Source organism: Neltuma alba, unplaced genomic scaffold (genome assembly GCF_004799145.2).
Source record: "Neltuma alba isolate B1F8T4 unplaced genomic scaffold, ASM479914v2 tig00001686_pilon, whole genome shotgun sequence".
NCBI lineage: Eukaryota > Viridiplantae > Streptophyta > Magnoliopsida > Fabales > Fabaceae > Neltuma > Neltuma alba.
In genome coordinates this window covers 17,597-32,175 of record NW_021632571.1, presented here as the reverse complement: position 1 = coordinate 32,175, position 14,579 = coordinate 17,597, and the positions used below count along the sequence as shown (strand labels likewise).

At 35.9% G+C, this 14,579-nt stretch overlaps 2 long non-coding RNA genes across 2 annotated transcripts; both read right to left on the bottom strand.

Annotated features, from left to right (window-relative positions):
* Positions 1-10,658: 10,658 nt before the first annotated feature.
* LOC114761441 (uncharacterized) lies at positions 10,659-11,013 on the bottom strand. Its single transcript, XR_003742155.1, has 3 exons — positions 10,976-11,013; positions 10,791-10,889; positions 10,659-10,684 (listed from the first exon to the last, which is right to left on the bottom strand). It is a non-coding gene; the product is annotated as an uncharacterized LOC114761441 (long non-coding RNA).
* A 432-nt stretch (positions 11,014-11,445) lies between these two features.
* LOC114761433 (uncharacterized) lies at positions 11,446-12,015 on the bottom strand. Its single transcript, XR_003742154.1, has 3 exons — positions 11,961-12,015; positions 11,607-11,884; positions 11,446-11,530 (listed from the first exon to the last, which is right to left on the bottom strand). It is a non-coding gene; the product is annotated as an uncharacterized LOC114761433 (long non-coding RNA).
* Between the last annotated feature and the right edge of the window lie 2,564 nt (positions 12,016-14,579).

Below are 14,579 nucleotides of genomic sequence, written 5' to 3'. Positions count from 1 at the left end.
TGTGTTTATAAAATGTCTTATGATATGATTGTCTCTACACTGGCTGGAGCTTCAGTAAGAACCTCCCAGACTACATTAAATTGTGTTCTTGAGTTTGATGGTAAAATTTTACCTATAGATCTAGTTTGTTTACCCTTACGGGGTATCGATCTCATAGTGAGAATGGATTGGTTATCCGCAAACCATACCATCCTTGACTGTAAGAGGAAGACTGTTTCCCTACCAACTGCTCTAAATCTTTCCAGTGGACCGCAACTACTGTCATCTGAACAAGTTGAGAGATCTATTCGAAAGGGATATGAGGCTTATATGGTATTCTTCTCCATTCAAGTTGAAATGGAAGAGGAAGTTGAAGATATAGTGATAGTAAGTGAATTTCCTAAAGTGTTTCCTAAGGATATTATAGGTTTGCCCCAAAAATAGAAGTAGAATTTGTAATTGACCTTATGCTCGGAACAGAGCCTATTTCTAAAGCTCCTTATCAGATGGCTCTAGCAGAGTTAGCAGAGTTAAAGAAACAGATTGAAGAATCAATAGAGAAGGGTTTCATAAGGCCTAGAGTTTCCCCTTGGGGATCATCAGTACTTTTTGTGAAGAAGAAAGATGGAAGCATGAGATTATGTATCGATTATCACCAACTGAACAAGGTAACTATAAAGAATAAATATCCTCTACCACAAATTGATGATTTACTTGACCAATTGAATGGAGTAGCTGTTTTCTCCAAAATTGACTTGAGATCAGGTTATCACCAGTTACGAGTTCAAGCTGAAGATATCTCGAAAACTGCATTCCGTACTAGATATGGGCACTATGAGTTCCTAGTCATGCCATTTGGGTTAACCAATGCTATAGCAGTCTTCATGGATTACATGAACAGGATCTTTAGGCCATATTTGGATAAATTTGTAGTGGTCTTCATTGATAATATCCTTAAATACTTTAAAGATGAGAAAGAGTATGAGGGGTACCTTAGAATGATACTGCAGGTATTAAGGGAGCATAAGCTCTATGCGAAGCTATCCAAGTGTGAATTTTGGCTCAAGGAAGTTAAGTTTTTAGGACACATTGTGTCAGCAGAAGGGATGTCTGTAGACCCTAACAAGGTTGAGGCAGTGTTGAATTGGGAAAGTTTGCAAAGTGTGACTAAGATCAGGAGTTTACTAGGGTTAGCAGGTTACTATAAAAGATTCATTAAGGGATTCTCACAAATAGTCATGCCTTTAACAAAGTTGACAAAGAAGAATTGTGTATTTCTTTAGATTGAAAAGTGTGAGGCAGTATTCCAAGAACTGAAGACCAGATTGACTACAGCACCTATGCTTGTGATCCCTGACCCCATACAACCATTCATGTTATACATAGATGCTTCAAAGAAGGGTCTTGGGTGTGTGTTAATGCAAAATGGTAAGGTTATAGCTTACGCTTCAAGACAACTAAGACCACATGAGGAGGATAACTTGGAACTGGCAGCAGTTGTGTTCACTTTGAAGATCTGGAGGCACTATCTTTATGGTTCATGGTTTGAAGTCTTCAGTGATCATAAAAGTTTAAAATATCTATTTGATCAAAAGGAACTCAACATGAGGCAAAGAAGGTGGATGGAATTTTTGAAAGACTATGATTATGAGTTGAAGTACCATCCTGGAAAAGCTAATGTTATCACAGATGCTCTAAATCGAAAGTCTATCCATGCAGCTCAAATGATGGTTTGAAAGTAGAGATTGTTGGAAGATGCCCAAAATGTCCCTATTGAGATCTCTGGGTTGTTCGCTACTATGGAAGCATTGACAATCGAGAGGGTAACATGGAAAGAAGTTAAGTTTGCACAACTAGAGGATGAATTTCTGTTAAGAGTTAGAGAGAAAGTTGAGGAAGGAAGGGGTAAAGACTTTGAGGTTAGCAATGATGGTCTCCTACAGTATAGAGAAAGAGTATGCCTTCCTAATGATGACAGGCTAAAGACACTCATATTGGATGAGGCTCATAGGAGTAAGTACACCATTCATCCTGGGGTGACTAAAATGTATCATGACTTGAAGAATGATTGGTAGTGGCTAGGAATAAAAAAGGATGTAACTGATTTTGTCATTCACTACTTGACTTGTCAATAGGTCAAAATTGAATATCAAAGACCTCCAGGACCATTGCAAAACTTAAGTATTCTGAAGTGGAAATGGGATAGCATTACTATGGATTTCATCATGGGTTACCTAGAACCCTCTCGGGGTATGATGCCATTTGGGTAGTCGTGGATCGTTTAACTAAGTCGGCTTATTTTCTACCTATCAAGGCTAACTACCCATTGGAGAAGCTCTCTCAGATTTATATGGATGAAATAGTTAGGTTGCACGGGGTGCCAGAGAGTATTGTGTCAGATCATGATCCACGTTTTACTTCACAGTTTTGGAAATCATTGCATCATTCTTTAGGTACTTAGCTGAATTTTAGCACCGCTTATCACCCTTAAACTGACAGACAGTCTGAGAGAACCATCCAAACTCTTGAGGATATGTTACAAGCTTGTGCAATTAAGTTGAAAGGAAGTTGGGATAGTCATCTTACGCTTGCCGAATTTACATATAACAACAGTTTTCATTCTAGCATCCAAATGGCACCATACGGAGCACTGTATGGAAGGAAATCTAGATCTCTCCTTTGTTGGACTGAGTTGAGTGAGAGAAGCATATTGGGACTTGACTTAGTAGATCAAACCACCCAGAAAATTGAGTTAGTCAAACAGAAGCTACGCACGGCTCAGAGTAGATAGAAAAGCTATGCTGATAGGCGGAGATGACTGTTGGAGTTCATGGTAGGTGACTATGTTTTCTTAAGGGTCACACCGATGACAAGCATTAGAAGATCAATTAACGCTAAGAAGTTGACTCCTAGATTCATAGGTCCTTATGAAATTCCAGAAAGAGTTGAGCCAGTAGCCTACATGATTGCTTTGCCCCCTCAATTGGCTAATGTCCATAATGTATTTCACGTATCACAGTTGAAGAAATATCATCCAGACCCCTCCCACATCATTGAACCCAAGGAGATACAGATTCGGGAAAATATGACCTGCAACGTGGAACTAGAAAGAATCATAGATGCTAGGGATAAACAATTAAAAAATTAAATCATCCGACTTGTTAAGGTCGTATGCAGGGGAATGACCCTAGGTGATGCTACTTGGGAAACCAAAGAAAAGATGAAACAAGAATACCCCCACTTGTTTGCTTAGATATGTGATTAATTTGTATGCCTGTTGTGTTTGTTTGACGTGTTGTTTTGTTTGCAATTAGTTGTTTTGATTTGGATACCTCTAAATTTTTGGGACAAAACTTCATTTAGGAGGGGAGAACTGTAACATCTCAAATTTTATTTGGGTTGATAAGTGAAACGTCCTACCTTTAACCCCTCAAAGCACGTATTCGTAAGCGTTATGGTTCAAGCAGATCACGACACAATCCCGCGGATTTAAAATTTCAACATAACTACTCGGGTTACTATTTACTATTTAACTTCCAGATTACAGATCCAACTTCAAAAATTCATAACTAATTCCATAAAAATCATATTGGAGTGTTCTAAAATTTTACAAAAATTTATTTCAATGATCTTTAAGGAAAAAATATCCAATTGTAATTATCCTTGCCCAATTCGTACAGTTTAATCAATAAATATTACTGCTCATTTCGTAAAATCTGAAACTTTCAGATTTTATGCCTCAAATTTGAAAATTCGTATCTCCTTGTGTACACATCCAATTGAGGTGATCTATGTCTCATTTTAAAGCTTGGGATGTGTACTATAAATCTACCAAATCTCGTGACTTAACTCATTCGTTTGGTAGGTCAAACTGGAGCTACAAACTCACTACTCTAGGACCTACGTTCTATCCCTTAACATCTCTTTACTTTAATTCTTTTTATTTTTTTGGCATACATAACATAGGCTTAATCTTTACCGTTCATGCTCATACCTTTCTATACATGCCATAAGCATTATAATTAAATACATGACATCATTAGCATCCACAACATAAATTACATAACAGGAGAATTACACATTGAATAATAATATCATTCATTAACATGAACAATTCTCCACTTTCTTCTCCTTGCTTCTCATGCCATTATTGCCCATTGATGATTGAGCTAAATAGTTGGATAGGGAGGGGGTGAGATTTGGGCAAATCTCAGTAGCAAACAATACCAAATTAATCATGCTAGATGGATGCTAATGCACTATATGTAACCTGGTTGTTCTCTTGTTAGTTAGTGACATATTAGCATGCTTAAAGCTACCTTCTTGATGCATGGCCATGGAGACATAATCTACTCATCATGAATAGCAATTATAGTAGCTAAAACATGTCACATTAACATTCAAATAACATGTACACAGCAACACACAAGCATACAACATCAAGCAATGACAATAGGTAAGTTCACTACCTTGCACCTCAAGCTTTCCTCTTACTTTTCCTTTGACTCCCTTGACTTTCCAACCATGTGGGCATTCAGTTAACATCACCAAACATCCTCTTGGATGTTCCAAGGTCTTAGACATAGTCACATTGATCACACAATCTATTAGAACCACTAGATTACATAATATTCAAGACTAGCTCTCTTGAACCTCAACCCTTTCTCTTGGTTGTAGGGTTTTCTTTCTAGCTTTTCTAACATAAATATCATCATTTTCTATCCTTGAGATCCATGTCTTATTAATTAGGATCACTTTAGATGGCCTTAGATTCAAGAAGATCAAATCTGAAAATTTTGCTTCACGGGTACTGTTCACACAGAAATTCCAGAATTTTTGCTCAATTTTGGAAATTCATAATTAATTTTGGAAAAATCAAAACTGAGTGGTTCTAAATCTCACTGAAAGCTCCTTAAGTTCTCTTTAAAGGAAAAATAGTTTCAGGAACCAATTCTATGCTGAACAGTACCAGAATTGTACGGAATTTGACACTCTTTTAAAGGTTAAACATTGTTTTTAGATTTCAAACCCTAACTTTGAAAAATCACCATAAATCGTACACATATTCAAATGAAGTGTTATATCCATAGATTTAAAGCTTACATAGTGTACTTTAATCATGCCAAATTTTAGAATCAGATACAAAGATTAACTTATTCGAAATAGGCATCGAATCATATGCTATAACCATCACATACCTTGATCTTGAAGCTTGAATCTTGTTCCTTCTTCTTGGCCTTCACCCTTACGTTTTCTCTCTAAATTTTGGCAGAGTTTTCCCTCTACAAATAGCTGTCAAAATGCTCTTCCAAGGTGGGGTATTTATAGCCAAAACTTTGGTTTGAATGGACCAAAATGCCCTTGGTGGCTAATAGAAAGGGTAAGGGCAATCTTAGAACTTTAAGTTGACTTTTACATCATCATTGCATCATCTTCTTGCATCATTCTTACCTCATTCTTCTAGAAGATGCTAGGTGTCATAAAAGTGGTGGAGGAGAAGGGATATTAGATTCTAGCCATTGGATCAAACTTAATCTTTAAGTTTCCTTCGAATTTACTTGGCCCACGTTTCTCCGACTTTCTTTATGGCCTTCCAGAACTCAGAAAATTCTTCTGCCTGCTCCATAAATTCCTTTTAATTCTAGAGAGTATCTCTGAATTTTCTTAGGCTATAACACTTCCTTTAAGCCTTGTATAAAAATTCATTTACTAAAATACCTTTTTATCGGCATAATCAGATTTTTTAATTTATTAAAGCCATTCCACTGGCCTTTTGGTTGTGGGACTAGTTTTATAAATTAGTACAACCTTTCAATCATTTAAACTCATTTTTGTATGCATTTTTGAGGTCTCTTACTATTTCAAATAATTACCTCGAACCATGTACTTTTTACCAGCCATAACCTTATAAATTCCATTTAAACTGCCTCAGGGGTATTTTCGTCTTTTCTCTTCACACAAAAGTCTTAGAATATTATTTTCAATTTTTTTGGGATTTTCTTGGAATTCTCTGTATACTCTTCTATTTTTACTCCTATTGGTCATAACTTTCTGAATTTACGGTTTAGTCCCTGCTTGGACTTAACTTCATATAATCCTCTCTTTAAGATTTCTAACTTAACCCTTGGCCTGTATCTAGCCTCTTTCCTCTTTTTGGGCCTTCAATACTTTACTGGAGCCTCTAGCCTTGATTATACTTGAGCCCTTGAAAATTTTTACTTTGCAGTTTAGTCCCTGAAACTGCTTTGACCTCCTTTTTCATTTTTGGGACTTCTACTCAAAAGGGGTCTAGTAGCCTATCCAATTCAGGCTATTTCTGGTACTTCTAGGCCCAAAAATTGGGATGTTACAATAAGTAGTTATTTATAGAAAGTTTGGATTAAATCATTGATCAAGCAAATAAAATATATAGATAATAATAAATTGAAGAAAATGAGACATTTAAAAGAGAGTCAAATAAAATAAAACAAGATTGTAAATAAGTGCATAGATATTTAAAAATAATAATAAATAGAAAAAATGGCTATGGATAATGATAATCATAGTAATAATAATAATATGAAATAGATTGAAATTCAAATTTCAAATATGTTATATAAAGTTTAAAAATATACACACATATATTTATATTTAAAAAAAAAAGAATTGAGTTTAACATTAAAAACAAAAAACAAGGGGATATTGGGTTACTTTTAAACTATATATATATATATAAGATCTGATTTGAATTTGATTTATATGAATACAGGTATATATATATATATATATATAAGTAAAATAAGTGAAAACCCTACATTATACTTTTGAAGACCCTCCTCTGCTCTGTTTTCAGTAACCACGCCGCTGCAATTCTTCGCATACTCCAGAGGTATTGTCTTCCCTTTCTCCCTATCTTCTTCCTATAGTTTGGCTCCATATATGAGTTTTGTCCTTTTCCCTATTAATTTATGTTAGTATATCCTATAGTTTAAAGTCTATCTTGGCTTTTGAATTTTGTCTTTTCTCACCCATGAGCATGTGCGCCCTTTTCAAGCCTCCTTATCCAATATACATGCATGTCTATAATACCAAACATACTTTCTTCTTGGTTTATGCAAACGACAAGTTTTATTGGTGGGTATATATATTTATATGTATAGAGATATACACACTGATTTATAAACAATTGGGGTAGATATAAAACAAAATTATAGACCCAGCCTAGCTCTAAGCTTGGTGAGTTGCCTCCAGATTTCTAAGTGCGCGCGCGCGCATATACGGAGAGATATATATATATATATATATATGAGTGTGTGTGTGTGTGTGTGTTATGTTATGAGTTTAGTTAACTTATTTATCCCAAACTGATGCTCCTTTTTGAAATTTAGGATTCAAGCTTTCTCTTTCATCAGGATATGTCGAACCTTTATAATGGCTCAGTGCTGCCTCCACAGATGTAAAACTCGCATGTACTTAGCCTTATCTATATACCCACATGTAAAATCTAGATTTAAATTATAACAATTTAAAATTTTGTAAACTTGAGAATCTGCTATAAAAAAATTGAATAAATTTTCACTATGAGGAACTTTAAGGTTCTATAAATATGCAGCTAGGATAAATTTAATAATAGTATTTACCTAAATGAAAAATGATATTTTTATGAGTGTCATTATATCTATTTTTTTGGCTGACATTAAGGCCCCCAGACAGCTTAGGAAAATTTTAGAATAGTAGGGGTAAATTTTTAATGGATCAAAATTTTTTAATTAATAGTTTGGTACATGTGTGTGACTTCTGTAGACCCTCACTGAGAGCCTTGTTGCTTGGGATTTGTTGCTTGACTACTTGTGATCTTGAGGAAAACCAAGTAACTTGGGGTTTTTCTATGTGTGTGCAATCTTTATCCATCATGATTAAATTGGTATTAATAGTAGTAGATACATATAACTCTATCAGCTTAATGGATACAAATAAATAAGTAAGACTAAAAAGGTGAAGGAATAAAATTGTATTATCTTCTATGTTATTTGAATTCTCCTTTAAGCATGAATGTATTTTGGTTATTTTTATGAAAATTTATGGTAATTCGTTTTCTTTCAAGCATGCTTAAATATACTGGATTTGTTATATATTCATGACATGCATAGGCGGTTAGACTTGGGAGTTTATGATATTGATATCTGTGACAAATTATGACCATGTGGTTTGCCTCCACTTAGTGCAAAGTGGTTGGCCTTTTAGGGCCCCGTTCCTTAATACTTACCTGGCCAGGTTTGTAGAAGGGGAATGTGGGACAACGACACCTCTTGGTTCTTTTAAGGAAGGGAGCAATAGTCTAGGCTTGGGCTTTGTATCTTTGGCCAGATACATCCTAAGTACTAGAGTAGCTTTGGTCAATCCAGTGTGTGGGCTAGACTGTTTATAAGCCTATGGTTCTAGTCAGCAAAATAAGGTTGGATGGAGTAATAAGGGAGAAAGCATCCATTGCCTATGATCATGGTATATCATTAAATTAGTTACATATTTTGCTGACAATTATTTAAGCTGTTGCAATATCTGTTTGCCTAGCTAATATAAAAATATTTGGGTAATGATTGTATCTACATGGTTGAACTCTGGGTTACTGAGACGTTTGTGCTCACCCTAATTATTTAACATTTTCTAGGTGACAATCCTTATAGGGAGCAAGGGAAGGTACCAGAAGAATGAGCTAGTCGCTCTTACACTTCTCAAGTACATGCTGAGTTAATTTGATTCTTTACTATTTGCCATGACTCTAGAATACAAAATCATTATTTTGTTAATTCTTTGAATTGATGGACTTTAGTGTTTTATTTCAAGTTTTCTCCACGGTTTATGTTATGTTAAACTTTGAGGCTACAGACTTGGATATTTATGCTCGAATTATATTATGGGTTTTATTGCTTCGGTTTATTTGATGTAGTAGTTAAAAGGCCGAGTCTGTAAGTGTTAACTTCATTATTGAGACCTTAGGATCAAACTACTTTTTACATGGTGTTTTAAATAATTTAGAAAATTGGGTGTTACAATAGGCACGTTGGCAAGCGCTCTTGAATAGTGTTGAATAGGAGGTGGGCTCGGAAGCATTTTTGGAGCAAGGTATTGATGAGCTACCCTCCTCACGAGGGCCCCTGCACGCCACCACTTTTCCATTTTTGATCACACTTAGCTCTGAAGGGCATAGGCAGATCATATCTGCTAGACAATATGTGCTCTTGTAGTCTCCACAACCACCTAAAGGATCAATCGCCACAGGCACATTGAATCCATCTACCAAGTTCAAATCATAAAAATCAAGCCCTTAGGTTTGGCAAACGGAAAATTCTATTGGTGTCAAAGGTTGCGTGCCGTTACTGCCTTGGCGTTCCAGCTTCCCAGAGCCACATCACCGGTGAAACAGGAGAAGTGTCTGGTGGAGTCTTTTGTGCATTGTGTTCAACCCCAAAAGTGGCCAGACCAAGAAGTGGGCGCAGAGATGACCTTAGAGTCACCCTTTTTAAGAACAAAACTAGTGGTTGATAATGGAGGATTGCCCTCTGCGGAAAAAGTGCCTGGCTATACTGTGTAGTTGCATTTGTTAACCACTGTGAACTTTGTTGAAGTTACTCGTGCAAATGAAATCCCAAGAGACATCAGACTCATCAGTTTTAGCCTTGTAAATGAAATACAAATTTCGTCTTTTTTTCAAATTTGAACTATGGTATATAATTACCTGATATGGACTGGAGAAGAGCTATTATTAAAAACAAAAACAATTGTGTTAGCGGATCCATGTATATGATCATAAAATCTGTATATTCACAGCAAAGAACAGGAATATGCATATGCAGGAGCAGGCCATCTTTGTGTTGGAAGACACTACTACAAAATGAAAAATACTCGACGGTTATTTTGGATCATATTTGACGGTTAAAAACCGTCAACTATACTGGCATCATATATTTCAACAGCAAATATTTGACGGTTGTTAACCGTCAAATATTTAAATCATACTTGACGGTTACTAGAGAAAAACCGCCAATTATTTTGAGATTATACTTGACGGTTCCAAAAACCGTCAAGTATTCAGTAATACTTGATGGTTCCATAGAGTGACTGTCAAGTATTATAAACATACTTGACGGTTATTTTTGAAAAACCGTCAAGTATTATTTAATACTTGACGGTTTTAAAAGTAACCGTCAAGTATGTTATAATACTTGACGGTTTTAACTAATAACCGTCAAGTATTATTCGTTTTTTTTTTTAAAAATTCGTTCTCCTTTGCCAGCAACCCCCTGCAATTTTGAAACCGATAACAAAGGCTCATTCAACAGAATCATGCAGGCCAGCATTCAAACCAATTCAGCCATATACATATATGTTAATGAACCGAAAATAATTTACATTATCATATATATACATGAACCAATGAAAACCAACTGTGATATATTAAAATTCTGGCAAGTACAAAAAGGAGAACCAATTCCAAAATTAGCCAATTGCCAAAGTTGTGCAATGCCTAAAACTAACCAACAGCAAAAAATGAACCAAAACCAAAATTATATTGAAACCAAAGCTAGCTGTACGTACATACACTGTCTTAATGTACACTTCCCTATCTATGTTGTGCCCACTGACGGAATAAGGCCATCGCCAACTCCTCAACGATTTCTTCCATCTAAGCAGATGAATATACTGTGCAATATGTGTCGGCAAAGTACTGTATGCAACCACAAATTATGACTTAAGTTAGATAGAAATGTAAAGCTACAGTAAGTACAATAATTCTTAAATATATAAATTGAACCTTAACAAATGCATATTACCTGCGTGGGAATTGAGTCAGCATTGTGCAGAATTATCTCCTTCATAAATTTCATCACGCAATATCCACAATGGGAGCTCTTGTTGGGCTGACGTGGGCACTGTAAAGAATGGAAAAGGAAATAATATTAGTCAATCATATAAATAAACCATATTTAGTAGAATAGTAAATCATGGTAGTGAATACCTTCACTTTCTTCCACGGGAAGGTATCGTCAAATTGGCTGTTTTTTACCGGGGGGCAGGGTAAGGCCTGATTTGTGTGGTATAGCCACAAAGCCCTGAGAAGACAATAAAATTGAATATTAATGATTGTCAAAAATTTGATTGAAGCAAGAAATTAAATTAAATTTAAATAATAGAGATAAATATTACTTGTTGAACAATGAAACCATAAATGGTCGATTGGTTGGATCCCCATGAAGAGAATCAAGATACCAAATCCTCGGCTTTGTGGGATTGACCACAATCAACATCCAGTGTCCCCTAAGTATAAGAAAGACAATTAGAACTATTACAAATTATTTTAAAAATGAAAGAATTTAGGAAAGTTTACCCTTGACAATAAGGCGCCAAAAACAAAGTCTGAGCCCCCGGTGTTGCCCTAGAAATGAAGATATCTAACAAGTCTCTGGATAAGTCTTTCTTTATATTAGGTCCGTGGCCAGCAAAAGTGTGGGGGCTGATAATCTTGAACTTGTCATCAAGGCCACCAGGGGCTATGAAGTTCTTGAAAAGATATCTAAATCAACAAACGAAGATATCAATAGAATAAATGTTCAAGTACTTAAGTATTTAGTTAAGGTTTTAACAAATACCTGATATAAAAGTTACAGGCATTTGTGCTGGCCATTCCATGCGTCAGAATCTCTTTCAATACTTCATTTGTGACATAATCTGACGAGGGTCGACCGTATACCTCTGGCTCAAACTCTAGGGGAATCATGAAATCCTCGCCATGTTCTAATCTGGCCCCAATTGCATATTCCTCAAGACATATTCAGAATCTTGATGATACCACTTGAACGGGCTCAGAGGGCTGCTTCTGTGGTGATGATAATGAGTGATCACCCAATAGGCTCTTCTTCCCCTTAGACTGACAAACAGACTGTTAGTAATTAAAATAGAGTTTAGTTTAAATTAGCTGAATTTGTAGACCTATACATATATACCTTTGAAGGATGTCCTAATGTAAGAAGACGGCCAGGCCAAGCGACAAAGCTACCTACTGCTTGAGCCACTGTCTCTGCATCTGGGGTGGGAATCGAGAGGGCATAATTCGCATCAATAGCAGTGTTCAACTGCACCCTCACATGATCAGCAGGGAGAGGAACATTATGAATTATACTCTCCACCGGTAAATTGAACATGCGGCCCGTTGCAACAGTGTGATGTTTAGGGCTATCCGCCATACACTGAACGTCCGCTTCACCCTGATTTGTTTAACATAAGAGACAAGTTAGCTAGATATATAAATTATTGAATGTAATTATATAAACACAAGTATTATACCTCAGGTAGCAAGGGGAATGTGCAACTGTCTTTGCCACTTGGGCTGAGATTCGGAGCCGGCTGTGGTGCTTGATTCTTGATCAACTGCTCGATTAGGAGCGCTTGCACTTTAACCTACTCCTTTAACCAACGTGTTTCTTCCTTCAGCTCCATGAACTCAGCAGAGGAAGGCGTGCACGATGAAGAGGGCTTTTGTCGGTACCCAAAGTAATCTCTCTTGGTGACTCCATAACCAACACCCCTAAGAAGACCAGGATGGTCAGTAGTTCCCAATGCCCTCCTCAATATATCCTGGTCATCTGCAGAATATGCCCCCTGTGAAACTTCCTGGGACAAACTCTCTTGTGCAACAAACATTGATATAGTTATTCATACTTAAAGATATTTGACAATAACGTGAAGATTATTTAATTTAGAATAATACTCACCATCCTGTCCACGACCTCCTTAATGCGAGGATTATCAATTTGGCCATCTTTATTTTGCCTGGCCAGTGCCCACAGCATCTGACGTGATACAGTGACATCTGATCCCTCCTGCTGAGTCACCTCTTGCTCAAGGCCCGCATAACCCAAGCGGCCCTTTCGGTAGGGATACTCATTCTTCTTTACTCTTTCCTTATTTTGGGAACTTAATTCCTGCAAAAACAAAGTAGATTCACAATTAAACAATATATAGATTAAACAAAATGGACTATTTAATATCAAAAAGAGCGAGGATTATTACTTGAAATTGCCTATCACGACATGACGTCACAAAAGCAGCCCAATCCTCTAGTTTGACCAAGTTCCATATCAAGCTAGGAACCTGGGACTCGTCGGCTGTGGAAGGATCCTTCAAGTACTTGTGTGTGACAAAATATCAGAAAGAGCGTAGTGCCCTCCCAGCCTTCCCAAATTATTGATAATTGGAGACAAGAAATATTCTCAAATTATTGAGGATTAAAAGTAATAAGGAAAAGTCAAAGAATTTTGGTGGAAAATAATTACAGTAATTTTCCAAGCCAATTATAGGAAATTGACTAATTAAAGAAAATTGGTCAAATGTAAATAAGGAAAAATATTTTCGAGCCATGAAAAATTAAGGAAAAATAGGGATAATATCCTTTGAGAGTTATATGAAATTATAAAGTTGGTTTTATGACTAAATTACCCTTAGAGAAATTATAAGAGAATTTAAGGGTGATTTAGGCTAATTGAGGGATTTTATTTGGAAAATTCCAAATAAATATTTTAAGAGGAATAAAATTCCAAGAAAATTCCTATGAGATCCCAAGGAATTATAAGGAATTATGGAATTAAATGGAAACCCTCAAGTGTCCAAGATTTTTCCAAATAAATGTGAAAAGTGGAAAAATCCCTAAAGAGAAGGAAATTAATTTTCCTTTTTATTTAAATATTAGGAAATTAATGTTGAGACAAAGAGGACAATTTGGGAAGACAATAATGAGGAGAATAAATTAAGGATCTGATAGAAAATAATTACAGAGACTAAGTTACTGTAATTATAAAAAAGAAGTTAAACTCAGAGCCTAAAGTATACCGATAAAGCAAGATTGGTGTCTTGCAAATCCAAGGGATCCTATTGAGCCATGTGTCAAGCTCTTGAAGGAGAAAGGGAGCACTTTTGATCATCCTAGCAAGGTTTCAAGGTTAGATCTTGGTCCTAGAAGTGTTCTTGCTTTGGTTTCTTTCATTTTTATGGTTTAAAATCTGTCTCTTCCCTCTCTTAATGTGGACCAAACTGATTAATAAAAAGGGGAAAGAAGTTTTGATCATAACACTTGCTAAGACACAACAACACAAGCTAGATCCTAGTGTTGGCAAGTGAGTTTAAGTGATTTTAAAGCATTTTTCATGGTTGTTGTTGTGAGAGTTATTTTCGGCCAAGTGAAGAACTAGACCCTAGGATGAGCTTTTCATTGTTTTAAGGCTTCCATAATGCTTAAAATGAGGAATGGTGTAGGGTAGACTAAAAGAAACAAGTGTTGGAAGCCTAAAAGCAAAGCTGAAAATTTTGGGTCAAAACCTCTAGTGGTTTGGTCGGTTTGTGGCTGGAAGAATCAGTTTTATTTACACAAATCTAAGCCCATTTTTGGAATCTACATGAAAATCCATGTAGGAACAAGTCAAGGAGTGATTTTTAGGGTTAAAGAGAACCAAATCTAAAACTAGTGAACAAAGGAGGGAACTTTATGGTTCAAGAATCATTTTGATGTATGTTCTTGTTTTTTTCATGGTTGGATAATGATTCTTGCTGCCATTTTTGTTGAATCACAT